Source organism: Lontra canadensis, unplaced genomic scaffold (genome assembly GCF_010015895.1).
Source record: "Lontra canadensis isolate GAN:19392208 unplaced genomic scaffold, GSC_riverotter_1.0 scaffold13, whole genome shotgun sequence".
Classification (NCBI taxonomy): domain Eukaryota; kingdom Metazoa; phylum Chordata; class Mammalia; order Carnivora; family Mustelidae; genus Lontra; species Lontra canadensis.
This window is the reverse complement of record NW_022631007.1, coordinates 8,679,659-8,695,352: the sequence shown is the minus strand read 5'-3', so window position 1 is coordinate 8,695,352 and position 15,694 is coordinate 8,679,659. Positions and strand designations below refer to the sequence as shown.

Genomic DNA, 15,694 nt, shown 5'->3' with positions numbered 1-15,694 from the left:
AGAAGCTTAAAGCACTTATTCCTTCTTTACCTTTTAGTATGTTATTTTCCTCCAGATCCTTCTTAGAGGGCTAATTATATGTGCTATGGAGGCATTTTCAGCTTTAACTGCACCAAGTTATATGATGGTGAAAAATTAATCAGAAAATGTGGTATTTTGCAATATTGAGTCACTTCCAAAAAAGGGGGGGCATGCAAGGTATTTCCTGGTGCTGACTATAAAATGTCTGTGCCTCCAAAGCAATAAACTATAAATTAATGAAAATGTAGGGCTAGGATATGTGTGCCCATTAATTTAGATCACAATGCTTGTCTCCAGAAAGTGCTAATAAATAAGTTTAACAGACATGAACCTTCAGATTATTATCATTAAGGACAGAACACAGCAACATAACATTATTAACAGGACTTTTTTTCTGTTTCTTCCATGTCCTGCTTGTTTTTCCTTCTATGGAATGCTGTTTATGGCCATTTCTTTTCCAACTGTACTAATAAAAGCTCAGACAAAAATATTCCTCTTTCTCCGTGTTTGTATCAGTACTGTTCATACTCCTAAAGAGATTTTTTTAAAAGAAAGGGAGTGGTGTTGACCTTGACCCATGGGGATTTATAGCATTCCCTGGCTTTTTCTCATTTCCAGGAAAAAATTCAGAAGCTACACATGGTCTTAACTAAGGTTAGAGTAGACATTAGTCTGCCTCCTTCAAGGAAAATTGAGAATCTTAAGATAATTTCCTTTAGCACCAAAACATGTAATGTTTAATTACATATTCTATATTTTTGTTCTGACTATATAGATAGCAGAAAAAATGGACTATGAGCAAGAGCAGGTCATTTGTAGAAGCAGCAGAGGGAAAAAATACGTGCTGAATTTATGATGACCCCAGCAATGAAGAATTGCAAGTAGGAATTAGATACCAATGTCTGCTATTCTATTGACAAATCTCAATACAAATAGTAAGGAAAGAACTTTGAGAAAATACAGGGATTCTGGAAAGTTTCAGAGGGTGCATCATTCTTTCTCTCCATTATCAACATGAATACCTCTGGCTCAGCTTCAGCTTTCCAAATGGCTGTGGGAGGCACTAGATTCCTGAGTATGAGAGAGGTCTCTAGCTCAGGAGATTGAGGAATACCTAGGGAAAGACTTGGGAAGGTCTTTCCTGCTTTGGCTTCATGAGATCCCAGTGAAAGAGAAATTATAGGGGAGATCAGAAAGGACTTGGTTTACAGAAATCTGTAGATAGATCTCTGGGGATTTACAGGAGACACTGGGTTCCTGTGTGTGTGTGCGTACATGTGTGTGCCTGGATGGACCTGGTCTCCTTCGTCTTCAAGAGAAAAGGCAGAGCTGAAAAGGTGAACTACTTTTGTTATTCTCCCGAGTATGAGAAAACCAGGAAGGATTTTTCCTGCTGCCTGCCTCTTAGTATACCTTCAGCCCACAAAAGTAGATGGTGATTCAACTTCCATTCCTTCTGAGAGTTTGTGCACAGGACTGCTTTCACATCCAAAGAGGGTTCCGGGAGAGAACCCAAGGTAAATAATGACTCATCTGAGGGAGCCAAACAGCCCGCGAAGAAAGACACTAAGTCAAATGGTGCCTTGGAGGAGACAGTTGAGGATTCAGACAACACCACATATAATAATGACATGGTAAAAAACAACTGTGAATATTGTGGTTCAGGTCAAAATAAGACTTTCTAAAATAGAAACTAAATGTTTGAAGTAGAAAATTCAGAAGATGAGTGGAAGGATGGAATGGTTGCTGGTGAGATTGAGATTAATGGCCTGGAAGAATGAGGGCAAGGATATTATTTGAAAGTACAGACCAAAAACGTGAAAAGGGAGAAAATTTGAAGACAAAGATATCAGATCTGGAGAACAGATTTCACAAATTTAATACACAAATCAAAAGAGTTTCAGAAGGGAAAAAAAAAGGAAACTGATGGGAGATAACACAACACCTAACTGGACCGAAGACTGTAGAATGTGTCTCTGAGAGAAAAGGTTGGTTTCTACAGAATGGAAAGTTACATGAAGTTTCTGGAAAGAGTAACAAGAAACTCATATGCTAGTAAGATTATTGAGGATAATCTTACTTCTTAACGATAAAGAGGGGGAAAAGTGGGTGGTTTATATCAATTTTATCCATCATCTCTCTAGTAACTTGATAAGGGATAGGATGGTAAAACATTTCATCAATGTGACATTTAATATTAATTTATACAACTTTCTGAGGTATTTCTCTTCATGCATTAGGCCCTCAATTTCACAAGCAAATCTATTACTTATTTTCCAGGAACAGTGATAAAATAATATTATATCATACTGCTCTAACTCAAAAGTTCCTTACCTGAGAGGACTTTAAGTTCTATTTCATTGCACTGGTGGCAAGATTCTTCCTGAATTTATAATCCATCTCTTTTGTTTTAATACATTAAACAGTTTAATAAAAGGAAATGAAATGTCCTCAAAAAGTTTAACTTTTTTACATATACGGCTTCCAATTCTCATGTAGAAATTATATCACTATCCTTAGGGAACACTGTGCATCATGTTTATATGGATTATTTCAAACACTTATGACTTTAAAGAGAAAAGAGAACCTGGAATTATAGCAAAGCTGGTTTAAAAAGCATAGCAATGACAGCAGTGGTAAGACCACTGGTGCTGTACATGCATCTGTAATCTTTTCTTTCCTGGGGCAATTTGCATAATAGCGAGACATCGAGTACTTTTTATTAGAATTCAAAGGGATTTGAGAAACAAATGATTGGTACAAAATGATAATATTTTAAAACATATTATATTTTATGGTCAACAAAAATATAATGTAAGTGTAAAATTAACATTATGGAAACATAACCCATTATGTTCGAAGTGAGCAGTTGCTTCTAATCCTCTCCTGTTTTCCATGACCCATAACCTCAGCCACCACAACAGAAATGCAGGTAAACACAGTATGATTGCCTCATCTTCCCTTCTCTACCTTCACAGATTTGGGAAACCAGTCTTATTTCCCTGGACTGCCCCCCCTCCTTTTATAAAAGGAGTACAATCATATTTCCATGTGAAGATTATTAGAGACAGAGCCTAAACAGTACTTAATATAAAACCTGGTATATTATAAGTGATATAAAAATACTAATGGTGATCATGACTGATAGTTGATCATCTTTTTTTTTTGTTAAAGATTTTATTTATTTATTTGACAGACAGAGATCACAAGTAGGCAGAGAGGCAGGCAGAGAGAGAGGAGGAAGCAGGCTCCCATCTGGGCAGAGAGCCTGATGTGGGGCTCGATCCCAGGACCCTGGGATCATGTCCTGGGCCAAAGGCAGAGGCTTTAACCCACTGAGCCACCCAGGCGCCCCCCCACTTTTTTTTTACAGACATGGAAAAGGGCCGAGACCAAGGAATTCAGAAGTAGACACATTGGGTTCAAATTCTTCTCTGCCTCTTATTATCTTTGTGGACTTGTAAAAATTAATTTTTCTGAGTGTCCATTTCCTCATCAGTAAATGACAGGCTAATGATTCAGTCTCAGTACTGGGTTGGGATTAAATGAGATTCAAAGTGGAAACTAACAACAATCAGGCAAATAGAAGAAATGAATAAATGTTTCCCCTTTTTATCTTTATTCTCCCAGAACTACTTAACAATATATGTACTGACACACTGTCAAATTAATAAAGGAAAACATTGGAATAGATGATGTGCTTATATATATATATAGTTCTATCTATCTATAATTCACACATTTGCATATGTGTGCCTTGTTTTAACAACTGCTATAGGAAAACATAAGATTATACACACACACACACACACACACACACACAGTATAAAAGAAAGTACAAAATGACAAAGTTACCAAAGGAAATATTTTAGTAAAGAATATACATTTTAAATACCCCCTTCTAGATGTTTAGCTGCTCTTGTTCCACGTTTCAAGGTCAAAGATGGCATGTGGTTCCCTTTCTGAAACTGATAATTGTCTTGTTTTTTTCCCTTAACTAATTTCATAAATAAGAAGTCAATCCCTGTAAACATAATACACGACACGGCAATCTTCATCCTGTTCACTCCACAGACATATGACAACAAGAGGAACAATATCCTTAACTTGTGTTGTTCAAAGAAGTATGAAAATGGTATAGATTATCTAGAATATGGTATCTAATAAGATAGTGTTATTAATACTGAAATTTATTTTTTGAACATTCATTACACTTGTCCTAGATACTTTTGTACCATGTAAAGCATTTTTACTTTGAACTTTGCCATAGAAATTGCCTTGGCCAAGGTTAAACACTTCAGATTTTTATGTATTTCCAACCTAACAGGTGGAGGAAAACATTAAAAAGATGAAGACACAGAGTTGGGGATAGGAAGAAATTGGTATTTTGGTTATACCTGTGCAGTCTCTCACTGCTCGGTGTCAACTTTTCTCAAAGGACTCTTTGCCCCCAGATCTCTGGTACAAATGTAACCAAACTGTGCTTGGCAATGCATTTTAAACTCAATTTCTACTTCTCTAACCTTGCCAGAAAGTTCTCAAGAACAATACAGGTGGTTTTATAAAGGCACAGAGAAAAATGTGAAATGGAAATTAGCGTATTATTTTGTGAAATAAATACCAAGAACAGTGATCCGGGGGTCCTAGGTGGCTCAGTCTGTTAAGCATCTGCCTTTGGCTCAGATAATGATCCTGGGGTCCTGGGATCGTGTCTCTAAGTCGGGCTCCCTGCTCAGTGGGGAGTCTGCTTCTCCAACTCCCTCTGCCCCTGCCACCCCCCTGCTTGTGTCCTATCTCTCTCAAACAAATAAATCAATAAAAATCTTAAAAAGAAAAAGTAATGTGATCTGTACTCTTTATAATTTGGATCACTGGAGAACCCTATTGCATCAAAGAGACAAACCGATGAAAAAGAGCATTAGCTCCCTATCCTACCCAGTTAGGGAGGCCCCACACTCTGGAAGAGGAGACAGGAGATGGTCACAAGCACTAGTAACTCACAGCCACTTATAGAGGCCACCAGAAAAATGAACTCCAGCATCACCCAAGCCAAGCCTTTCACAGGTCAGTGATGAGAACAGAGGAGAGGCAAGGCTCCTTTGGATCCCTAGATGCTTGCCTTGTCCGTGCCGGTCACAACACACCTGTGAGAAAAACAGGTTTACAAGTAGTGACCAAAATGCTGACAGAAATCTCTTGGATTCCTGGCCCTGCCTCTCCACAAACACCCTCAGTCATTGTTCCTGTAGAAACTTCACACACACACAGCTATCCCTTCATCTCTTGGGGCCCCATAATACAAAACCCTGTGACTCTCCATCGAGTGAGCAATTCTAATAATCTGACACATGCTCTTCTTTGCTACAGTATCCTAGTTGTCTTCTATATATTCTCGTCCTACCAAAAGGCACAACATCTAAATAACCCCCTTAATCATGACTACGTAAAACATCTGCAACAAGGTATATTTCCTACACAAATTACCTAACCAAATATTGTTCATATTTAATAGTTTTTTTTTAATTTTAGTGCTAGAAACTTATTAACTTTTTATTATTATCTTCAGAGACTATTTTAATAAAGAATGGGCAAAGGAACAAGTAGTCAAGAGTCATTTAAGGATCACATATAGTGATAGCCGTGAGCAAAAATTAATTATAAAAATAAATGTAAGGACGCCTGGGTGGCTCAGTTGGTTAAGCGGCTGCCTTCGGCTCAGGTCATGATCCCAGCGTCCTGGGATCGAGTCCCACATCGGGCTCCTTGCTCGGCGGGGAGCCTGCTTCTCCCTCTGTCTCTGCCTGCCACTCTGTCTGCCTGTGCTCATGCTCTCTCTCTCTCTCTCTCTCTCTCTAACAAGAAAATAAATAAAATCTTAAAAATAAATAAATAAATAAATAAATAAATAAATAAATGTAAAATTCATTTCCTTATTTACCCAGAAAGTAAGCCAGAGTCTCCACTGTAAATTCATTCCATAAATAAGCTTGCAAGTATGGACTTCATTGCAGCTTTGTTGGTGGTAGTAAAATATATTTTTTTAAGATTTTATTTATTTATTTGTCAGAGAGAGAAAGAGAGAGCACAAGCATGGGGAGCAGGCAGACAGAGGGAGAAGCAGGCTCTCTGCTGCACAGGGAGAAGGATGCGGAGCTCCATCCCAGAACTCTGGGATCATGACCAGAGCCGAAGACACCCAAGTGACTGAGCCACCCAGACATCCCAGTAGTAGCAAAATACTTTAAATGACTTACAGGTCCACCAATGGATACTAGTGAAATCAGAATGCCTCTGTGAATGGAATGCTATGTAGACATAAGAAGTTCTCCGTATGTCTACATATGAATAAACACCATGATATATTTTTAAATATTTTAAAGAAAAAAGATGTGGAACATTACATAGAAAGTAAGACTAGCTCAATAAAGACATTTATTTTACCTCAAATGACACCCCTAAAATGAGTAATAACAGTTGCCTCTGTGTAGGAAGACCAGAGTGCACAGTTTCATTATATAACCTTCTTTTTTCTGGCAAGTTTTTATTTAAATCCCAATTAGTGAACATACAGTGTAATATTCGCCTCAGGTGAATATTACACTGTAATAATTGATTACAGTGAATATTACAGGTGAATATTACATTGTAATAATTACACTGTAATAATCAGTGATTTGTCATTTACGTACAACCGCCAGTGCTCATTGCTAGTGCCCTCCTTACTCCCCATCACCCAGTTCCCCCACCCTCACCCACCTCCCCTCTGGGAACCCTCAGTTTGTTCTCTACAGTTAAGAGTCTGTTTCTTGATTTTCCTTTCTTTTCCTCCTCTATGTTTGTTTGTTTTATTTCTTCAACATCACTCATCATCAGGGAACTACAAATCAAAAGTACAATGAGATACCACCTCACACTTGTCAGAATGACTAAAATAACAACTCAGGAAACAATGGGTGTTGGCAAGGATGTGGAGAAAGGGGAACCCTCTTGCACTGTTGGTTGGAATGCATACTAGTACAGCCATTCTGGAAAACAATATAGAGGTTCCTCAAAAAGTTAAAAATAGAACTACCCTAATATCCAGTAATTGCAGTACTAGGTAAATACCCAAAGGATACAAAAATAATATATGCACCTCAATGTTTATAGCAACATTATCAACAATAGCCAAATTATTGAAAGAGCCCACTTGTCCATTGACTAATGAGTGGATAAAGAAGATGTGGTATATCTCTACAATGGAATATTATTCAGCCATCAAAAACAATGAAATCTTGCTATTTCTAACTTTGTGGTTGGAGCTAGAGAATATAATGCTAGGCAAAATAAGTCAGTTAGAGAAAGACAAATATGATATGATCTCATTCATATGTGTAGTTTAAGAAACATTGTATATCCTGTTAATTTTGGATTTTTACATTTTGCAAAATGCCCATTTGCTTAGGAGATTTTTGTTGCTTACCATCAATGAAGCCATAACACCTAATTCATAATTGACTAGTGTTGCCAAGATAACAGCATGGCTTTTCTGTAAAGTTATTTTGAGCACTGAATTACTGTATTTTCTTACAAGTATATAGTTCTTACTGTATAGCACTGAATTACTATATTTTATTACAAGTAAAAAGTTACAAATAAGGGCCCTGCTTCTCTTAGAATATTCTTTCCCTTCTTCCTCTTCTTCTTGTTTTAACCTTGCTTAAACCTCCATTTAGGTTGGCAATTTAATCATGGCGTGTGGAATAGTTATACTGACACTTTCAGAGGTAAGACAATTAAGTAAAATGGCAAGAAAATGCCCATCCACAATGAAAACGAAACTTGAAAGGAAATTCTGAAATAATTACCAGAGTGGTGCAATTTGGGGGTCATTTTCTGATACTGCCAACAACATTCTTCCTATGCTGAGAAATAAGCTCAGCAAAATGGAACTAAATGCAAAGTGGCAAGAAGCCATCATAAAGTGCTTTCATTAAAATCACATCAGAATTTGAAAGCTTCCCTGGGGAGTAGCACTTATCAGTTTTGCTAGGGGATTGGAAACAAAAAGGTTTTTTTATGAGGCAGGACGGTGTCATGGTCGGGAGTGTGCGCTCTGCACTAGAACTGCCCAGGTTCAAGTCCCAGCATTGCCACTTTTCCCTGTAGGACTGTGAACCATTTCTCAAATGATCTGTACCTGCTTTCTCATTTGTTAAATTCAGATCGTGACAGATTCCTTGCAAAATTGTTGAGAAGACCAAGTGGTTAAGGATTAATGCACTTAGAACCATGCTTAGAATAGAGTGTTGTATAGACATTGATTATTTGGATATTGGTACGTTTCTTCTATCTGCCAATAAAAATACTTACTGAATTCTCATGCATACTTCACTATAATATGCAGAAACATCAAGTTAAAAAAAAAAACAACAACACTAATTTATCATCAGAAACCTGTGTTTCATTCCATGTCTATCATTTACTTGGTATGTGACCCTGGGCGTGTCACTTAATCTCTGCTTCAGTGATGATGTCTAACTCCCTGGCTGAAAAATGGAGCTAATTCATCTAATTGTCTTGAAAGTTAGAGGCAATTTTACGAAAAAGAAGTAAATACTGATATTGAAATGGTATGCACATGTAAAAATAGTAGTAGTGATAGGAGAAAGTATAACAGAAGAATTGAGTAGGAATAGTAATTATGTTAATTATAGATAAAAAAAGGAAAGCACAGAAACTTCAAGAAAGGAAAAAGTCATAATGGTAGCATTCAGTCCTATTTTTCCCAAAGTACTTAAAAAATTTTCATATGCTCTTTTTCATGGTTTAAATATTTGCATAAAGGATATCATGTGATACATACCCTTTTGCAAATATTTTTTACTCTTAGGATACCTTTTTTTTTTTTCAACTTGATATATGCAGGGCTAGCTTACTTATTTTAAATTGCAAATTGACTTGCTTTGTATTAATACAACCTTTATTTATTTGTGACCTTGAGGGACAGATTTTATTTTGCTATTACAAATCGCACTGCAATGAATATGCTTGCTCATACAAGTATTTTCTGCACATGTGTAAGATTTCCTCATGACTAATTTCCTAGGAATTGAATTCCTGGGTTATAAGGCATATTTATGTACACTTGTATTAAATTTTACCAAATTGCTTCCTGGAGTGGTCATCTGTCTTATGAAGCATAGAATGCAGAAATATTTTATATTTTATAATTTTTTCCTGGATATTTATCCTTAAATAAAAGGTCACTGTCAAGGGCACAGAATGACATATAAAGAACCAATCAGAAATGGCAAAGCAAGGGATGGTGAATCAGAGAGGAGCTCTTATCTCACCTGTGCCTAAATGGTCAAGAGGAGGGAGCAGGTGCCAGTCACAATGTTACCGAGGGCCATCCGACAGTGTCTCTCATGGAGAAACAGAGTCAACCCTTAACAGGAAAAGAATCCGGGGTATGGGTACCCCAACGTCACTCTTCACCATCCTACAAACAGCTGCCAGTGTGGTTCATCAACCCAACCTAGTAAGAAGTTAGAGAGAAGACGTTGATACAAAACTATAAAAGTTCGCAGGATAGCTTTGCGCAGTGGCAGTATCGTAGCCAATGAGGTTTATCCGACGCGATTATTGCTAATTGAAAAGTTAGCAGGATGGACATAATGTGAGTATGTGGCTAGGAGATCAAAGCTACCCAGGGTATAAATCTCTTATATATTGCAATTATTTTTATCCTTTTAAAAAATCCCACAGAAATCCTTCTTCGTCAATGACTTTGCATGGACACTCAGATAAACAATGAGGATTTGTTATGTCTCTAGTAATGTCATTTTTAAAATATAAATACGTACCAAAGAGTCCTTTGTTTATCTGAATAAATAAACATTCAACACCAGCCACATTACTTACTTGGACAGAAGGAAATCATACCATCAGAAAATGGAAAGCATGATCTTATTGGTCCTTCTCCCTCAAGGTCGTTATAACTGAAACTAGGCTTTTTAAATTTAAACTTATTTAAAACCTATCCTATCTTATAATCCGGGAGAAATTATTGGTTTTCTGGCTTATTTGGTTTTAGGAGACATATTCAAATGTTAAGCATAATTATAGCCAAATCTTGCTAAGATTACAAATTATATCTAATTTGTCTATAATCTAAGCCAAAACATACAAAACATCTAAATGTAAACATATTTAGCATGACTTCCATTTTGTTTTTACAGAAGTTGACATAAAGTTAATAGTATTCTTGCATGCTCTTTATAAAATTCATATAAGCAATTATTTTAATGTGTGATTGAACTAGGGAGAGGAAATGAGTGATTTGATAAAGCTACTGCAAGTTCCTTAAAATATGTCCTTGAAATAGCATCCAAGTTTGAAGACCTATTGAATACCTAAGTTATTTGCATACTCATTCTTAAAGTAGAAATAGGAATTAGTCCAATTATTCAAGAGAATAATTTGTTGGGGCACCTGAGTGGCTCAGTGGGTTAAAGCCTCTGCCTTGGCTTGACGTGATCCCAGGGTCCTGGGATGGAGCTCCGCATAGGGCTCTCTGCTCAGCGGGGAGCTGCTTCCTCCTCTCAACCTCTGCCTGCCTCTCTGCTTACTTGTCTTACTTACTTGATCTCTGTCAAATAAATAAATAAAATCTTTAAAAAAAGAAAAAGAGGGGTGCCTGGGTGGCTCAGTGGGTTAAAGCCTCTGCCTTAGCTCAGGTCATGATCCCAGGGTCCTGGGATCAAGCCCCGCCAGGGAGCCTGCTTCCCTTCCTCTCTCTGCCTGCCTCTCTGCCTACTTGTGATCTCTGTCAGTCAAATAAATAAATAAAATCTTTAAAAAAAAAAAAAAGAAACCTCCCTTTAAAAAAAAAAAAAGAAAGAAAAAGAGAACAATTTGTTAATATTTACATCTGCTATAAAATAGGCACGAACTTCAACTCACAAGTTTCACTTCTGGGAATTTGTCCTAAGAAAACAATTAAATGCTTAGACAAAGATTTATGTACAGAATTGTTTATCCATGGTGAAAATGGATGAGAAGGAGTTTCAAAGAAATAATGCAAGAGAATTTTCCAGGGCTGAAAGTCAACACAAATGATCAAAATGAAAGGAACGCTAAGCAGAATGAATACCGAATACCGACAGCTCACATGCCGTGAATATTCACAACTTCCTGGATAAAAATAAAATCCAAAAAGAGTCCAGAGGAGAAAAGGTGTTGTCACCTTCAAAAGAACGAGAGTCAGCCTAGGTTCACACTTCTCACTAGAAAACACCCAATGCTTGAAAACGATGGAAAGGGAATTTGAAAATCTGGAGGAAATGTAACTCTCAACCTATTATTATCTACAAAACTAAATTTCCAGTGAAATGCAAGAATAAAGAATGAGAGCACAGACAGATGCCTTGTCTCAAGCTTCTGACCTACCAAACCGTGAGCACCATTTCAGGAGAAAAAAAGGAAGAATATCATACATTGACTTTAAACAGGAAATTAGTTAGACAATTCAGAAATGTCTGAGTTTGTTTGCAAAAGGCCAGGTTAAACTTTCCGCCATCATGGACAATTGGGATTTGCGAGGGAAGTTAAATTCAACTGTAAAAAAGTTATTTTCTTTTTTCTGTTTTTATGCCTCTGGGTGTGTGACTTGTGAAATTCATAGCTATTAATATAACCGTTGCTAATAGCAATTATTTCTGAATGCTTACTATCTGTCAGATACTTTGGTAAATCCTCCAATATATAATCGTGTCAAATCCTCATAAATTTTATGGGATTTGGGTATTATGATATCCATTTTATGGAGATAAACTAAGGTCCAGAGATATTAAGTGATTTTCCTACAGTCACCATTTAGGAAGTGGTGACATTGGAATTATAACCAGATTCTTGGGACTCGCAAACCCATCATCTTAAACATCAGTGCAAAACCTAGCCAAGGCCTAACCGATTATCCTTAAGAAATAATAGATAACTTCCTCCACCTCCAAGCAAGTCAGTGCTTTCTCTAATACTTACAATTTTTGTTGACAGAAGTAATTAAAATCTTTTCATTCCTGTAACTCCACAACCTTCCAAGTATTGTCCTTTTAAATTCTCTCCCCAAAGCTATATGACTCATCTCTTCAAAATCTCTTCTTCACTGACACCTAGGGGAGAGAAAGACCATTTTCAATTAGACTCAACACTCCCTGTTCTCTGCTGATAAGATTGGAGAGTAAGTACCGGTGTAAGAACATTCTGAGTTGGCTAAATTCCTCCCACGGGCATCTTACACCGCCAAAACCTTCCCCCAAATCCTGGGAAGATGCTCGAAGGACAATTGTATTAGCAGAAAAAAAATGATGAAAGGATATTTCAGTGAAAGAGAAATATTGTTCTTTTCTACTAATAAAAGGAAACACTGAACTGCAGGGAGCTCAAAATACATCTGACATTGAGTATATTCCACTGTAACAATGTGACCATGTAACACTGTAACACTGTACTAGGCCATTTAACTTCTATGAATATTTATTTAGATAGTGATCAGACTGCAATTTCTTCCCACTGTTACCCACCTCTCTGAACTCAAACCCCATCAGCAACCTGGGATGACAGTTGTGGGCAGTTCTATAATGATTTCCTTTATACCACATAAGCCCAGTGTCAGAGGTAATTTGAAGTTCAGGCTCACTGCTAAACTGAACGTCATCTGGGTGTCTCAATAAGGAATTAAACTCACAGCTGAAGGTTGCTTGGTCACTGTCCATCTTATTCTCTACTTTTAATTTAGGACATTTAATTTTGTCCCTGCCTATAAATAAGCTGATATTGTAAAAAAAAAAAAAAAATGCAAGTTTGTGATGGTATCTAACCAAGAAGGAATGCACACTTTGTTTCTCTAACTTACTTCATTCCATCTTTAATTACACTCTCAAAGCATGTGTCAGATACAATCATCTAGACCATTGAAAGACCCTTCTTTTCTGTTCCTCAACTCTCTGCTCAGGGGGGAACCTTATAATTCTTTCTACTGTGACTGGGTGTGTTTACTCTTACATATCCTAGAACATTGACAGTCATTGATTAGGAAGCAGGTGGCATTTCCCTGCACCTGGGCAGGAGTTATTTGTCCAAGTCATTTTCTTACAGTTGACACACAACATTGCAGGAGTTTAAGGTGCATAACATAGCAATTGAGCAAGTGTATACAGTGGTATTCTCACAAGTGTAGGTGCCTCTTGCAGTCATCTACTAATGCACCTAGGTGAAGAGCTTTCCAAAGCAATGTTTCAGGTATTCCAGAAGTCTCTCCTGTGCTCTACAAGGAGACCTGCAAGCAATCTGCCTCACTACCATTTCCCATTGCTTGCTCCGTGGGCTTCATGCTCTTCTTTGGTGTATACTTTGCCCTCTAGGGGCTTCCCAGTCTTCCGACAGCCCTGCCTCTCCTTGAAGGATTACTGTTTGAACTGACCAGTTTCATCACAAATATTCATGGAGCACCTATGAGTGTCCAGCACCGTATACATATCAGAGATGGAAGAAAATTTCTTTCCCTTCTGGGTCCTACATTTCAATGAAGGGTGCCAGAAAATATTACTTAAAACTACCTTTCCCCATAACCCCCAGAAAATCTCTCCATAAAAGTAAAAAAGAAAGAAAGTGCTTTTATTATTAAATAGCCATTAAACCATAATGTGCTGCCCATCAAAGTCAATCCACTACATTCACAACAATGATGGAAAGAAATCATGCCCTCTTATGCCGTAAAGCCGATACAACCCATTACATGCATGTTCACAAGATAAATAATAACTGGTCCTCAAGTAGGAGGAAATGAAAGCAAAACTTGTCATATAATCTACCCTATATTTACTTGGTAATTGGGATAGTCACCTGTGTTTGCCAATGATTTTTAAAAAATAACTTTCTCATATCTCTATGACCTGAAGTACTTTGCAACTTGGAACTAGACACCAGCTAAAGGTAAGGGTCTTTTCCTCCCAGAAAACTAGGGTCTACGGGCTCTACTTTCCTTGGAGATTGCATTGTGAAGAGATGGCTCCCAGATCCTTAAGGAAGCCTTCCAAAGTCTTAAATTCGCAGGAGGCTTATTTAGCTTTTAAAAAGATTTACACACATTTCAAAGAGGCAAGGAAAGATCTCACAATTCCAAGTTCTTTAAAGTAAATGCCTTAAAAAGAGGGAGGGAAATTCTCTTCCCTCATTTTCAACAGAGTGAATTAAGTTTCTTATTTTTAATTTATATTTGCCTGATAAACAGAGATAGGCCATCAATAAGTGGATTAATGAATGAATAAACATAATTAAACCTCAGAAAATTTTCAAAGGAATATGCAATTGTAAAAAAAAAATAAGTAATTTAATGCATCTTGGAGGTACATCTTTGAGGTAAGCATCAGGGATACACTGTCTGAGCAAGTGACATTTGACCAGGGACCTGAAAATTCCAAGCACAGTTAGTACTAAGGCCTTAAAGAGGATCAAGATTGAGTTGTTCAATAGACTAAGTGGGTAAGGATAAGTAGGCTGGAGTAAAATGTGGGGAGAGGAGAGGAATAAAGGTGAAGAGGAAGATGCGGGCAAGATCCTGAAGACTTCTAGGCCTCCACATGGTGCTGAGATTGTATCCTGGTTGTAGAGGGATTTGCAAGCAGAGGAATGACATGATCTAATTTATGCTTGGGAAAGATGCCTAGCTGCCCTGTAGCAGGTTGACTGCTTGGAATTCGTGATGGTCGTTGGAGAGACGTGTTGAGAAAAGAGTGGGGACAGCAAGTAGATATAAGGCTGTTGTGGAACTCAATCAAGCAAAGCATTTGCAAGGACCGGGGCTGGGGTAGTGGAGGTGCCGAGTAGAGTGACAGGTTTGCAATGTAGTTAGAATCAGAGAACTTATGGGTGAACTGGCTGTGCCCTGTGTGATGCAGGGCACGAGCGAAAGAATGGAATTAAGCATGTTTTCAAGACTTCCGGTCTGAGAAATGTGGTAGGTAACGGTGCCATTTATGAAAATGGTGTGCAGTTCGAGGGAGCTACAGTTGGCAGAGAGTATGGTGTGTGCATCAGGCATTCAAGTGGCAATCAGAGACTCTGAGGCTATGAGGGGGATGTGTATTTGCATTTCCTGCTCCACATTTGCTGTGATTTAATATTCCCAGTGGCCACTGCGAACTCTGCTGTACACCTATGCACCAGAAAATGCCTCTAGGTATCAAGGTTACAGAATGTTCTGTTGCCTGTAGGTGGTGGACAAATCTCTATTTTTGCTGTCACTTCCCATTTATCAGGCTCAAAAGCAATGTGTCATAGGACTCCCTGTACTGACAAATATGAATTAAAACCAATAAGCTAAAGTCAACCTCACCCCTCCTGCTCACTATAGTTTCTGCCTGAATCAAGGCTTGTTTAGCCAGACGTCTTTTCCTTCTTGGCGAATTCGTCCATGTTAAGTTCCTGTATGAGGCACGTTCTGGCTCAGTGGGATCTATTCCCTGGGTCGTGTAAGGCTAACTCAAGGTTTTGAAAGAGTTGAGATCCTTCTGGGTATGAATATGTTTCTAAGAATTATGACCATTCCAGTTGTTGGCAGAATTCAGTCCATGGAGTTGTAGGACTTCACTCTGCATTTTAGCTGGAGAAACAGCCTGATGTCACTCTC

At 37.8% G+C, this 15,694-nt stretch overlaps 1 pseudogene; it reads left to right on the top strand.

Moving 5' to 3' along the window:
* The first annotated feature begins 9,596 nt into the window (after positions 1-9,596).
* On the top strand, positions 9,597-9,763 carry LOC116867987 (annotated as a pseudogene).
* The last annotated feature ends 5,931 nt before the right edge of the window (positions 9,764-15,694 follow it).